General features: G+C 40.7%; 1 long non-coding RNA gene across 1 annotated transcript; it reads left to right on the top strand.

The window, feature by feature from the left end:
* The first annotated feature begins 12,421 nt into the window (after positions 1–12,421).
* Positions 12,422–12,834, top strand: LOC139027948 (uncharacterized). Its single transcript, XR_011480086.1, has 3 exons — positions 12,422–12,478; positions 12,563–12,666; positions 12,801–12,834. It is a non-coding gene; the product is annotated as an uncharacterized lncRNA (long non-coding RNA).
* Positions 12,835–15,145: the final 2,311 nt, after the last annotated feature.

Here is a 15,145-nt window from a genome sequence, read left to right as displayed (position 1 = left end):
GTGTTTTCCACCCACTACGATGACTCTGTTGGTCACTGCTGTTAAACCAAACCAGACATTAAACCAAACCTTATCCTATTTGTTCAATTTATCCCTGAATATAATACACTGTACGTGGCTGTAAGTCTCAGGTTCAATTAGGAAACTCTTGACGACTGATGTAGCCAGTACAATAATTGACACATCTCAGAAAAATGCAAGCGTAGCATTAATTCAGAACCAAACTACACACAGAGACACATGCTGTACTTATTGAATACATAATTATCCAGCCCCAGTTCATTAGTCCCAGCTTTATGATTCCATGTTAATTATTGGTCCTGGAAGATGCAAGCTGACAGGATCTTTAATCAGCCCGGGGCGTAGGTGGGTATCTTAAGGACACCTTGCTGACATGCTGAGAGGAGGAGGGGGAGGGATATGTCCTAGGGATGATGTGTCCGTAATGCAGARGACTACGACTCTATGACRACGTGTGTCATTCCCCTTGATACTTCACAACCAAATATGTCAATTAGGGCTAACGGAAAACAGATCAGGGATACTGGCATGCAAATTATCTTCTAAAATAGATCATTTTAATCCTTCTCGAAGGACCACGGAATAGTGGAGACCTTAATCGTTCTGGCTATATAAGGGATGGACATTTTATTGTGTGAATGTTCCCATTCTGTGTGTAGATGGGTGGGGTTTACCACAGGATCCATAGTGACCTGTATGTGAAGCATTAAGAGTTACYCACAAGTTAATATGAAGGCAAAGTTTCTATGTCCTAGTCCAATATTGAACAGCTACCTTGACTTTTTCCCTCCCCTGCTGTCAGAGTCAACAAAACCCTAAAGGAGTTCAGTCTGTCACAGTGGAAGTCAATACCATCCCGTAATGATTGACACAGGCTTAGCTGTAAGGCTTTGCCTTGGGGTCAAGTAATTCAAAGGATAAATCAATGTAAAGAAACCAGATATCTTGAACACGGTAATGCTTGAAGGGACAGGGAAAACATACAATTATAGACCTWTAAATAGTGACTGTTTGCTATTACATCAGATCAGAAACATTTGTCAGCATTTGWGAACAAGRAACAATAGATGAGCTCTTTAGGCGACTTCCATGCATTAGACATTGTGTCTTGGCGATACATCGACGATGTCATCTKTTTCAGCACATTATTAGGGAATGTAAATTTAGATTTTGGGGAATATTTCTCTGCATACAACTGTGAGAACAGAAGGTAGAGAGATAATGTGGTTTAATGTGCWTAGTTTAATGTTCGAAGAGGGATGATAAAGTGCCTTAGATTGAAGTAACCCAGCCGTCTGGAAATGAGCTTTTTACAGCGTAACAAACCTGACTTTCCATTAGATGTGGACAGTCAGGGTCACACAAAAAAAAGCCACAAACTCTGACCAAAGCCTTGGCTGGTGTGGACCTACGTACAGTAGTGCCAGTAGAGGGAGGAAGGATAAGCCTAGCTGCCTGCCCCCTGTGGGCGACAACACTTACACTGACACGGTCCCAGATTCAAAGTGACATTTCTGACAGAATAAAAAATAATGGCCGTACTAAACAGGAGCCATGGATCTGACAAACATTTAGATGCTATCTCCCAGCTCCAGTGAATAACTGCAGTGAGTGCCACTGTGACCACGGACCGTGTCGCACAGCACCAGCTAGCAGGGCCACTGGCAACACCAGCCACACAGACACATAATCACACCGGACAGAGGGGCTCCCGCCTCATCAAGCACAGGCCCAAATCTAAGTAATTGACAAAAAGATAATGAATAGAAGAACCACGGCAGAGAGAGTTACACACCAAGGCTTTCTGACTGGAGATGTCTTGTCTGTCGCTGAGCACTGAACTTCCTTCCTGTTGTCATTGGAGAATGAACTCTACCAAATAGAACGTTCAAACTCTTCTGAACTTGAGAAGCACGTACGTACTGCTACTCAGTTTGTACTGAATGTATCTATTTGACGATACCACCAGATCTATTTTCATTGTTAGAAAATATTATTTTGATACTGTTGCTTTACTTGGAAGAACTTCATTGAAATGTAAACTACAAAGTTGTGCATGTACTGGCCTTGTAAACATTACCACTATACCTGACCATAACTGTACTGGCCTTGTAAACATTACCACTAGACCTGACCACAACTGTACTGGCCTTGTAAACATTACCACTAGCCCTGACTATAACTGTACTGGCCTTGTAAACATTACCACTAGCCCTGACTATAACTGTACTGGCCTTGTAAACATTACCACTAGCCCTGACTATAACTGTTGACTATAAACTGCTCTTGTAATACTACCTGCCTTGTAAACATTACCACTAGCCCTGACATTACTGTACTGGCCTTGTAAACATTACCACTAGACCTGACCACAACTGTACTGGCCTTGTAAACATTACCACTAGACCTGACCACAACTGTACTGGCCTTGTAAACATTACCACTAGCCCTGACTATAACTGTACTGGCCTTGTAACATTACCACTACCCTGACTATAACTGTACTGGCCTTGTAAACATTACCACTAGCCCTGACTATACTGTTACTGGCCTTGTAACATTACCACTAGACCTGACCACAACTGTACTGGCCTTGTAAACATTACCACTACACCTGACCACAACTGTACTGGCCTTGTAAACATTACCACTAGCCCTGACTATAACTGTACTGGCCTTGTAAACATTACCACATACCTGACCATAACTGTACTGCCTTGTAAACATTACCACTACACCTGACCACAACTGTACTGGCCTTGTAAACATTACCACTACACTGACCACAACTGTACTGGCCTTGTAAACATTACCACTACACCTGACCTAAACTGTACTGGCCTTGTAAACATTACCACTAGACCTGACCACAACTGTACTGGCCTTGTAAACATTACACTACACCTGACCACAACTGTACTGCCTTGTAAACATTACCACTACACCTGACTATAACTGTACTGGCCTTGTAAACATTACCACTAACCTGACCACAACTGTACTGGCCTTGTAAACATTACCACTACACCTGACCACAACTGTACTCCTTGTAACATTACCACTACACCTGACTATAACTGTACTGGCCTTGTAAACATTACCACTACACCTGACTATAACTGTATGGCCTTGAAACATTACCACTACACCTGACTAAACTGTACTGCCTTGTAAACATTACCACTACCCTGACTATAACTGTACTGGCCTTGTAAACATTACCACTACACCTGACTATAAACTGTACTGGCCTTGTAAACATTACCACTACCTGACCATAACTGTACTGGCCTTGTAAACATTACCACTACACCTGACCACAACTGTACTGGCCTTGTAAACATTACCACATCACCTGACTATAACTGTACTGGCCTTGTAAACATTACCACTACACCTGACTAAAACTGTACTGGCCTTGTAAACATTACCACTACACCTGACCACAACTATACTGGCCTTGTAAACATTACCACTACACCTGACCCAACTGACTGGCCTTGTAAACATTACCACTACACCTGACCACAACTGTACTGGCCTTGTAAACATTACCACTACACCTGACCACAACTGTACTGGCCTTGTAAACATTACCACTACACCTGACCACAACTACGTACTGGCCTTGTAAACATTACACACACCTGACCATAACTGTACTGGCCTTGTAAACATTACCACTAGCCCTGACTATAACTGTACTGGCCTTGTAAACATTACCACTAGACCTGACTATAACTGTACTGGCCTTGTAAACATTACCACTACACCTGACCACAACTATACTGGCCTTGTAAACATTACCACTACACCTGACCACAACTGTACTGGCCTTGTAAACATTACCACTACACCTGACCACAACTGTACTGGCCTTGTAAACATACCACTACACCTGACTATAACTGTACTGGCCTTGTAAACATTACCACTACACCTGACTAAAACTGTACTGGCCTTGTAAACATTACCACTAAACCTGACCACAACTATACTGCCTTGTAAACATTACCACTACACCTGACTATAACTGTACTGGCCTTATAAACATTACCACTACCCTGACCATAACTGTACTGCCTGTAAACATTACCACTACACTGACCACAACTGTACTGGCCTTGTAAACATTACCACTACACCTGACCACAACTGTACTGGCCTTGTAACATTACCACTACACCTGACCACAAACTGTACTGGCCTTGTAAACATTACCACTACACCTGACCACAACTGTACTGGCCTTGTAAACATTACCACTACACCTGACCACAACTGTACTGGCCTTGTAAACATTACCACTACACCTGACCACAACTGTACTGGCTTGTAAACATTACCACTACACTGACCATAACTGTACTGGCCTTGTAAACATTACCACTAGCCCTGACTAAACTGTACTGACCTTGTAAACATTACCACTAGAACCTGACTATAACTGTACTGGCCTTGTAAACATTACCACTACACCTGACCACAACTGTATACTGGCCTTGTAACATTACCACACACCTGACCACAACTGTACTGGCCTTGTAAACATTACCACTACACCTGACCACAACTGTACTGGCCTTGTAAACATTACCACTACACCTGACCATCTACCAGTCCACTGTATCCCTGTAGTGGTCCATCTACCAGTCCACTGTAGTGGTCTATCTACCAGTCCACTGTATCCCTGTAGTGGTCTATCCCCTTAGCAGTTGTACTATGGCCACATTTACTAATCTGTCCACGACTGCTGAGAGGGAAAACAACAAGTTGTGTACTTTGACTACGTTTTCCGAATCAGTGTTGCATGCCCCCATGTGGTGACCTAATTAACAGGGCCACCGAGACTAGGTGGTCGCAGCGAGGCAATCTGTTGACATCTCTACCCTTTGGAGGATAAAAACGGTATAAGAAAAAATAAAAATAAAACAAACCATAGAAAAATATATTTCACACAACCACACACGTGTAATGGCTGGCACCCTGTACCACTGGCTATGACTGTTGAGATGATTATCAACCAGGACAGCCCGTGCTAATGTCGGTCACACATGCTCAAAAATGCTGGTGAAATTAGTCTTCACCAAAGCCTTGAACAAACTGCATCACAGATGGAGGACAAATCTTTCCTAAACTGGATGAAGGTAAAACTGTTGGCAAATCTGCCACATTAGATGAGAAACAGCCTATATAATAGTCCAAATACAAATTCCCATATAATGTTATTTCCCTATTCAATCAGCATTCCCTGTTTGTTGTTGGTTGATGATTTAGATATTATACAAAAGCAAATAAAATGACCACCAATCTCCATTCTGTGATGTGATAATTCAAAAGGGATAGTTACACCAAGACACTGATTGGCTAAGGTTTAAGCTACACCAATAAATTGTTTGGCTAAGGTTTAATGCTCACAGAGTTTATTTGGTTTGTTAAATAATTGAGGAATGTGTTTACTGTGAACGTATGAGTGGGTTTCATAACGAGAGTGAACAGATCTCTTAAAGACCCAGCGCAGTTAATATGTTGTTTTTTCCTGTCTTTTACTGTATACATATTTCCACACTATGAGGTTGGAATAATACTGTAAAATTGTGAAAATTATGACGTTGCCCTTTTAGTGTAAGAGCTGTCTGGTGGGGTGGAATTTTGGCCTTCCATGGTGACATCACCATGTGGTAAATTAGTTAATGGACCAATAAGAAAGACAGTTCCAAATCACTCCGCCAATAATATATATATTTTTTTCCCCTCTCCCCACTCAGACCACTCCAAGACAGCCATAGAAAAAGTATTGCTTGAGAAACAGCTAAGAAGCTATTTTTTTTTTTTTCAATTTTAAATGAACAAAATCACAGTGAGGTGCTCAATTGTTACCTAGACATTATTTGATATTGAGATGAAAAAAAGCGGCATTGGACCTTTAATAGAGGTTGAATAGAATATGGAAATGACAACCAGGTCAGGGTTTTATACATAGCCTTCTACATAGCTTGGGGGGGAAACCTCTTTCCTTAATGTTTTTGCACCGTGGAACAGCCGATGCCATCCCATAGCCACCAGAGTTAGCTGGCTGCTTGCTGCATACTGATTGTACAGCCCTGCCAACCCAACTCCAGAGGGTTAAAACTGTGGAAATAGCTGCATCCCATACTCCTGTACAACTAGAGTTGAGGGGAATTCAGATTTGTCTCTGCATGGCAAACCAACAAAGCATCTTTGATATAATTGCAGGGATGAGGGGATTCTAAATGGACATGCATTCATTATCCATTAAGAAGCTGGAGTGAGTGAATAATGCCTGTTGGTTAATATGCTTCAGTGCATGAAGACTGTCTGTGTAGGTGAATATGCTGCAGTGCATGAAGACTGTCTGTGTAGGTGAATATGCTGCAGTGCATGAAGACTGTCTGTGTAGGTGAATATGCTGCTGTGCATGAAGACTGTCTGTGTAGGTGAATATGCTGCTGTGCATGAAGACTGTCTTGTGTCGGTGAAATATGCTGCTGTGCATGAAGACTGTCTGTGTCGGTGAATATGCTGCTGTGCATGAAGACTGTCTGGTGTCGGTGAATATGCTGCGTGACTGAAGACTGTCTGTGTCGGTGAATATGCTGCTGTGCATGAAGACTGTCTGTGTAGGTGAATATGCTGCTGTGCATGAAGACTGTCTGTGTCGGTGAATATGCTGCTGTGCATGAAGACTGTCTGTGTCGGTGAATATGCTGCTGTGCATGAAGACTGTCTGTGTCGGTGAATATGCTGCTGTGCATGAAGACTGTCTGTGTAGGTGAATATGCTGCTGTGCATGAAGACTGTCTGTGTAGGTGGAAAATGCTGTAGTGAGTGAAGTCTCTCTGTGTAGGTGAATATGCTGTAGTGAGTGAAGTCTCTCTGTTGTAGGGAATATGTGTAGTGAGTGAAGTCTCTCTGTGTAGGTGAAATATGCTGTAGTGCATGAAGTCTCTCTGTGTAGGAGAATATGCTGCATGTGAGTGAAGTCTCTCTGTGTAGGAGAATATGCTGCTGATCTATAGTAATAGTAGTGTGGAGGTACTATCCTGTCAATGGTTTTCATGTGTCATTTTGTCAGTGCAATAAACTATGATGAGTTATTTGGACAGATGGATTGATGTACATGTCTAGATCACTTTTTAAGATCCAGCAACACTTCTGTACAACTTAGTTCTGTCTTTAAATATCCAGCAACACTCCTGTACCACAGAGTCTGTCTCTTAAAGATCCAGCAACCTTCTTTACAATTAGTCTGTCTCTTTAATATCCAGCAACACTACTGTACCACAGAGTCTGTCTCTTTAAGAATCCAGCAACACTTCTTACAACTTAGTCTGTTCTCTTTAATATCCAGCAACACTCCTGTACCACAGAGTCTGTCTCTTTAAGAAGATGCAACACTTCTGTACCACAGAGTCTGTCTCTTTAAGATCCATCAACATTTCTGCATATTTAGTCTGTCTCTTTAGGATCAATACCATTTTACATTTAGCAATTAGAAACAACATGACTTCTTCTCTCCACGAAATGGCTATTAGGGCTAGCTTAAAATGGCTATTAGGGCTAGCATAAAATGGCTACTAGGCCTAGCTTAAAATGGCTATTAGGGCTAGCATAAAATGGCTAATAGGGCTAGCTTAAAATGGCTATTAGGGCTAGCATAAAATGGCTATTAGGCCTAGCTTAAAATGGCTATTAGGGCTAGCATATACTGGCTATAGGTAGCTTAAAATGTTCATTAGGGCTAGCTAAAAATGGCTATTAGGGCTAGCCTAAAATGGCTATTAGGGCTAGCATAAATTGCTATTAAGGCGGTAGCTTAAATGCTATTAATGCTTAGCTGTAAAAATGCGCTATTAGGGCTGATAAAACTGCTATTAGGGCTAGCTAAAATGGCTATTAGGGCTAGCATAAAATGGCTATTAGGGCTAGCTAAAAATGGCTATTAGGGCTAATTTAAAATTGCTATTAGGGCTAGCTTAAAAACATCTACAAATACATAGTTTATAGCTTGACCTTGGATTTCATGTGAAGAGGAATAGCGGTGCGGCTTGGGTATGCTATTACCCTGGATTTGAGCACGGGAACAGTTGGAAGAGAGAGGCTAGAGATGTGTAGCCAAAGCAAGAAGATAAATACCAGCTATATAGTTGGCCATTCATTTGCCAAATAGTAAGGCTATAAATATTCACCTGTCAAAGTGCAAGAAAAAAAAAGTTAACGGATTATGAAATGGCATATTTGTGCATTCCTCCAGGCTGCGCTCTGCAGTCACTAACACGCAAAGCTCCACTATTGATTAGGTCTACGTTTTAAGACAGGAACATGATTCTACCTGGGCTACAACTACACAGTACAATGAGGAATGTATTATTATTATCAAGTGAGGACACAATCATTGTCTAGGGTTGTAAAACTGCAGTGATGTAGGCTCATTTGGATAACCACTCAAACATCCTGTTTTGAATGCTTCATGCCCGAAATAACTGCCTACAACCTAGGTTCTGATTATGTAACCTTTTGATCAGTAACGGGTCTATTCTCCACAGTTTACAAGGTGCAGAAAGGTACATTAGCAGGCTACTCATATGGTATATTTTGATCACACCATCGCACATTCTCTCTCTCTCCTATTTTACATTCAGCAAGCAAGAGCAAGCTGGAATCATTCCTRGATTAGCTAGTAGTAGTAGTAGATAAAATGCTTGGATTAAGTGTAGGCTTACAACAATCTATTGTTGTCTAGCTTTTCCCGGGAGCTAAGAGGAATAGCTGTACCTTTATGGCACAAAGAGAACCGTGAAGACAGACTACAGATGTGTAGACTAAGTTAGAAGCATATGCAACCTATCATTAGGCCTGATTCTACTAATACTTTTTAGGGACAAGACAATGATCATACCTAGGCTATAACAACACAATGCAATAATGACTTTTTTTTTATGTATTATTATTATTTGCGAGTTAATAAGAATCCTAGTCTAGGCTGTAAACTGCAGTGAATCTTCCATTTCAATAACCGCAAAAAAAAAAAAACCTGCGTATTGAATGCATGTTCCATTCCCAAATAATAATACGCTTGCCCGAGGACTGATTAATGGTTATTTTCTCAACAGTTTGCCAGGTCCAGAAAGGCACTTTAGCAAGCCAGTCACAGTGTGTATTTTGTCAGGATGTATCAGCATTAACAGATATGCCTAGCATCGGAAAATATGGCCTTCTCGTGCGCTGTTTGTCACGGATCATCACTCTCCCAAGTCGTCCTATCATTATTGTGGCCCATAATATGCTCACACATGGTCAGTTATTCCGGGAACGCTTACCGTACCTTCTGCCTTCTCTTCTTCTCCGAGCATCCTCAAGCATCTAGAACCAAGAACGCTTCAATAGAATGCATTTTTGATCGGTTGTCAAAGTTTTATCTTCTCAGGGTACACGCAACAAATAGCTCTGAAAGTGATTGTAATTATACCTCTCGTTATCGTTCTCTACTCATTTTGTAGTTATGGTTGTAGTGTGAATGCCCCTGTTCACTTAAATTAGATTGTGTTTTTTTATTGTTATAGTTATAGTTCTTGGTATGGACGGCCCTTTAGTCTGTCTCTTTAAAATCCAGCAACACTTCTTTACCACTTAGTCTGTCTCTTTAAAATCCAGCAACACTTCTTTCCACTTAGTCTGTCTCTTTAAATCAGCAACACTTCTGTTACCACTTAGTCTGTCTCTTAAAAATCCCAGCGACACTTCCTTTACCACTTAGATCCTGTCTCTTTTAAAATCCAGCAACACCTTTACCACTAGTCCTGTCTTCTCTTTAAATCCAGCAACACTTCTTACCACTTAGTCTGTCTCTTTAAAATCCACGACACTTCTTTTACCACTTATCTGTCTCTTTAAAATCCAGCAACACTTCCTTACCACTTGACTGTCTCTTTAAGATTCCGACAACCGTTCATACCATTAGACTGAATACTACTCGTAATATCCAGCGAACCACTCCCACTGTCTCTTTAAGATCCAGCAACACTTCCATACCACTGTAGACTGTCTCTTTAAGATCCAGCAACACTTCCATACCACTTAGACTGTCTCTCTTCAGAAGGTCATCCATTAAGATATGCAAAGTGTTTAAAAGCATTTTCATGTATTATTAAATTAATTTTAAAAGGCTTGAACACGAGGCTCATCCATCCTTCAAGCAAAAGTATGATGTTCAGAAACCTAACTTGACGAATAGTTAAACGTTACATTGGTATATTAAAGTATTTCAAATGTTACATMTTTTTATTTTTTATTTAGACATGCAAAACAACCTTGTAATAAAGTCTTAATAGTAACAGAACTTTGCTTTGTCCTACGTCATTCTGTTTTATTTCCATATATGCAGTACGTACCTGTAGCTCCAGGTAGGTAACCCAACTCTTTGGAGAGTAGAGGAAAAGGCCTTAAGCCTGATGACGTTATTGAAAGTAAAATGTTTTMGGGGGATCATCCACAGCTCTCATTTAATGATCCATAGTGAAATCTTATGAGAGTCACTTATGTCCCATAAAAATCTCTGGACAAAGCTGTTAAATCAATGACCTGTTTTGTTACTTAATGAGTTGCTCAGCTGTGGAAAATTTTATATTTTATCTTTTTTAATTCTCATGCTCCTCCCATTAATGTATAAACTTTGCTGTGTCAACTTGAATATATATATATATATTTTGTTTTGAAAATGAATGTGACCTACCTATGGTACGTGTGGTAGCTATGTCCATGTGATATTTGCTCTACTGGTGTTATCATTGCAAAGTCCATTTTTACAATTTTAAGAATAAGGTTAACAGTAACATATWCTCTACAAATATCAACATTATAATCTATATCTATCCACCTCTAGATCATCTGATGACTACATCTATTGACCTGTGTCTACGGTTCAACAGTAGACACAGCCTACARGTTCATCTCCAAGGGAGATATTACACATGTAATGATTGGTATGCAACCTTAATGTTCGAGAGGTAGAGAGAGCTGCAGAGTAAAAGGAACATAAAAAGCAACCAGGGGAAAAATTAATACGAGTCAAGGTGGTGGAACTGATAGTATTTTATAATTAATGTCTTAAACACCACCCAGCTTCAAATTGGCATAAAAGACAAAAAACTTCAAAGTCCGGCAATTGTTTAGGACATTTTGTTCACATGCCAACACATTTAACATTGAGAAGTTCCCTGTAGTGAAAATGTGAAGAACCCCCTTCTGGTGACAATAAAAAATATTATTTGAACAACCACTGGCTTTCACTGAATAAGGGGGGTTTACATGTGTTCCAGTTGTGAGTGTGGAAAGCACTTCATTAGGTGTGCAGGTAGCCTAGTGGTTAGAGCGTTGGGCCAGTAACCGAATCCCTGAGCTGACAAGGTAAAAATCTATCGTTCTGCCCCTGAACAAGGGAGTTAACCCACTGTTCTCTGGTAGGCCGTCATTGTAGTTAAGAATTTGTTATTTAACTGACTTGCCCAGTTAAATAAAGGTTAAATGTAAATAAAWWAAWAAAAAGACAAAACAACTGTGTGTCACATGGACATTTTCACGGAATGTAATTGTTTTGGGCTGATGTTCCATTGAGGAGGTTCCATAGGAATGAATGGGCTGCCATTGTTGTCTCTAACCTATTGACCCTTGTGCTGTTGACTTTGCCCAATATTTGTTTGTACCATGGTTTTGTGCTGCTGCCATGTTGTGTTTGTTACCATGTTGTTGTCATGTTGTGTTTGTTACCATGTTGTTGTCATGTTGTGTTTGTTACCATGTTGTTGTCATGTTGTGTTTGTTAACATGTTGTTGTCATGTTGTGTTGCTACCATGACGTGTTGTCATGTTTTGCTGCCTTGTTATGTTGTTGTCTTACGTCTCTCTTTTTGTAGTGTTGTGTTGTCTCTCTTGTTGTGATGTGTGTTTTGTCTTATATTTATATTGTATTTAAAAAAAAAAATGTAATCACAGCCCCCGTCCACGAAGGAGACCTTTTGCCTTTTGGTAGACCGTCATTGTAAACAAGAATTTGTTCTTAACTGACTTGCCTAGTTAAATAAAGCTAAAAAAAATAAATAAAAAATCCTTTAATCTAGTCCATCTAATACATCTATCTATGTATTCACCATATTCAGGTAATGTGTCTCTCATTCTCATCATCATTGTCTTGTTTCAGGAGCATGACAGTCCAGTTCCAGTGACTCGTGTGAATGTACCGGAAATGCACCCTGCATTTACCCTTAACAAAGACTGACCGTATCACTCTATGGTAGCATCCCAAATGGCACCCCATATCATTGATGGAGCACTACTTTTGACCAGGCCCTATTAGGCTTAGGTTGCCCATGTCCTAGGGTTAGGTCCATAGGGTTAGGGCCCATAGGGTTAGGGTCCAAATAGGGGTTAGGGTCCATGGGTTAGGGTCCCAGGTTAGGGTTAAGGGCCCATAGGGTTAGGGCGGTCCATAGGGTTAGGGTCCAATAGGGTTAGGTCCCAATAGGGTTAGGGTCCATAGGGGTTAGGGTCCAGGGTTAGGGTCCATAGGGTTAGGGTCCATAGGGTTAGGGTCCATAGGGTTAGGTCCATAGGGTTAGGGTCCATAGGGTTGGTCATAGGGTTATGGGTCCATAGGGTTTAGGGTCCATAGGGTCCTGGTTAGTGGTCCATAGGTTAGGCCCATAGGGTTAGGTCCATTTAGGGTAGGGTCCATAGGTGTGTTCCAGGGTCCATAGGGTTAGTGTCAGGGTCCATAGGGTTAGGGTCCATTAGGGTCGGTTATGGGTCCATAGGGTTAGGGCCCATGGGGTTAGGGTCCATAGGTAGGGTCCCATAGGGTTAGGGCCCCAGGGTTAGGGTCCAAGGTGGCTGGGTTAGGTCCATGGCAAATGTTTGTTAACTATATGGGGAATAGAGAGCTATTTGGGACTTAACTTATATATATATACAACACGAGGGGCGTGTGTGCGTCGTGTGTGCGTGCGTGTGGCATGCGTTGTGTGCGTGCGTTGCGGTGTGTGCGTGCGTTGTGCATGCATAGCGTGTGTGCGTGCGTGCGTGCGGTGTGTGTGGCTAGCGCAGGTTTGCGCATTCGGTGCGATGTGTGCGTGTGGGTGTGTGCGTAGGTGTGGGCCAGCTGTTAGTCATCATGACTGGGAAGGATGTTCAATAGAAAATAGTTACATCTATGCAAATGCTCAATTCTAGGGTTTAAATTTCTTACAGGTCCCTGAGTGAAGTTGTACACTGTTCAGGTACAAGTAATGATGCATTCCACGCCCTCCCTGCTAATCCATAATCATTAACATCTGGTCCAGCTTTCTTTATTGAACTCTGCTGAACCTGTGTGGTCGCCGTGTCCTAGTTAACTCCACTTCAGCTKGTTCAGCTCATAGACAGAGACACCGTGCTTCAAAAAATGCTCCATCCTAGAAAACATATTTTACAAGTACATTTTACACTCGGGTTCAGAACTGACTCGTTGTTGGTGTTTTMTGATTGGTGTTTTTTTTTTTCTGTAAATATTTCATTAGCCTATTGTGACAGAGAAGCCTGTCTTTAGAGTATMGATTCAGATGAGTGTCAAAATAAGAAGGAAATAAACAGTAAAATGACAATATGTTGATTGCAGAAATTGAAAACTCATTAATTATCTCATTGACCTTGGTTCTCATTTTAAACTTATGACATCTTTCTGGAGATGCATCGGAGATTSATTAATTAATCTATTGATTCTCTCATTTCCCATCAGCTCTTCTCAAAGCAATAATTGGATGGCTTCTTGCAAGTTTTGTCAAATCACACAAGTCTCCTTGAGTGKTTCATTGATATTAATCTGTCAATATGTTCAGTCATTTTTTCGGCRCTTTATCGTTATGTATACTACAAAGTGTGGTTTAGTTAACACATTTTTGAGTTACTGCAGATTATGATCCCAAAATGGTGGTATTATTACTCTATTTAATGTAACTTTACAATTGTTACTTTTCAAATGTAAKATTTTCTGGTTATTTTCTGATTATTTTCACCAAATCTCAGTCAAATCTCATAAAGGATYGATGGTGTCACATGATAAAATTCTYAGCATGTAATTTAACCATCAGTGCACTTTCATTTACAAAGCCCTTAATTTAGCACCTCGATTCTCCAAAACCAGTCTTTTGAGGAAAATGCCATTAAGTTCTTAAGTGTGGTTTTTTTGTAAGGCGATCAAGGCTGTAACTAGAGTATTATTTACTGYATTGGCAGTGTTAAATTTAATGTTGCAAAAATCCCCTTTCTACAGTTGGATTCCAGCTCTAATGACCCCTTACTGATATGAGTCTGTTGATGGCTCTGCAGAGGAGAAAGCTTCCTGGAGGAAAGTCAAAAGTGTACCTCTGCATCCTCCCTCTACCCTGCTGTAGCCAGGCTGTACTCATCAGGGCCTGTGTCCCAAATGACCCCCTRGTTCCCATTATAGTGCACTACTTTTGACCAGAGCCCCATGGGTGTACCTTGTGGGCCCTGGTRAAAAGTKGTGCACTATATAGGGAATACAGTGCAATTTGTGGCGCAGTCATTCATTTGTTTCATTACATTACAGCCCCTGTGTCTGATATGGCATGCAAAGTCCATGAGAAATCACCTCACACGTCGAGAAACACAGTTGTTGAACTTCATGGGACCCAAAGTGTATTTGCATGTTCCCGTGGAAACAGGAAGATGTATCTTGCCTTCCAAGGCTCTTAGTGCTCATTAATGTATTGATTTTAAGGTCATTTTAGCTATTACAGACACTTTTAGACACACATTTAACACCATGGAATATCCTATTTTAAGACAATCTTAAAAACCACCACATCAATAAATAACATATAACTTTTTGATGCTGATGTTTTTTTTCTTTGAACAACCTCATTGTCAAAATGATAATGATTTTATTCATAAAGGATTACAATACCCATTCAATTGTCTCAACCCCCCCCCCCCCAAGAAATATATATATATTTTAATATTTTTAAGGCTGACTGATAATTCTAACATGCGTTTGTGTGGCAGTATTGAACAGCTCTCCACTGTGTAGTTTAGACATCATGCGTTTGTG

The sequence above is a fragment of the Salvelinus sp. IW2-2015 genome, linkage group LG6.2 (genome assembly GCF_002910315.2).
Source record: "Salvelinus sp. IW2-2015 linkage group LG6.2, ASM291031v2, whole genome shotgun sequence".
NCBI lineage: Eukaryota > Metazoa > Chordata > Actinopteri > Salmoniformes > Salmonidae > Salvelinus > Salvelinus sp. IW2-2015.
Note: the sequence above shows the minus strand (reverse complement) of the source record. Positions and strands in the feature narration are given on the sequence as shown.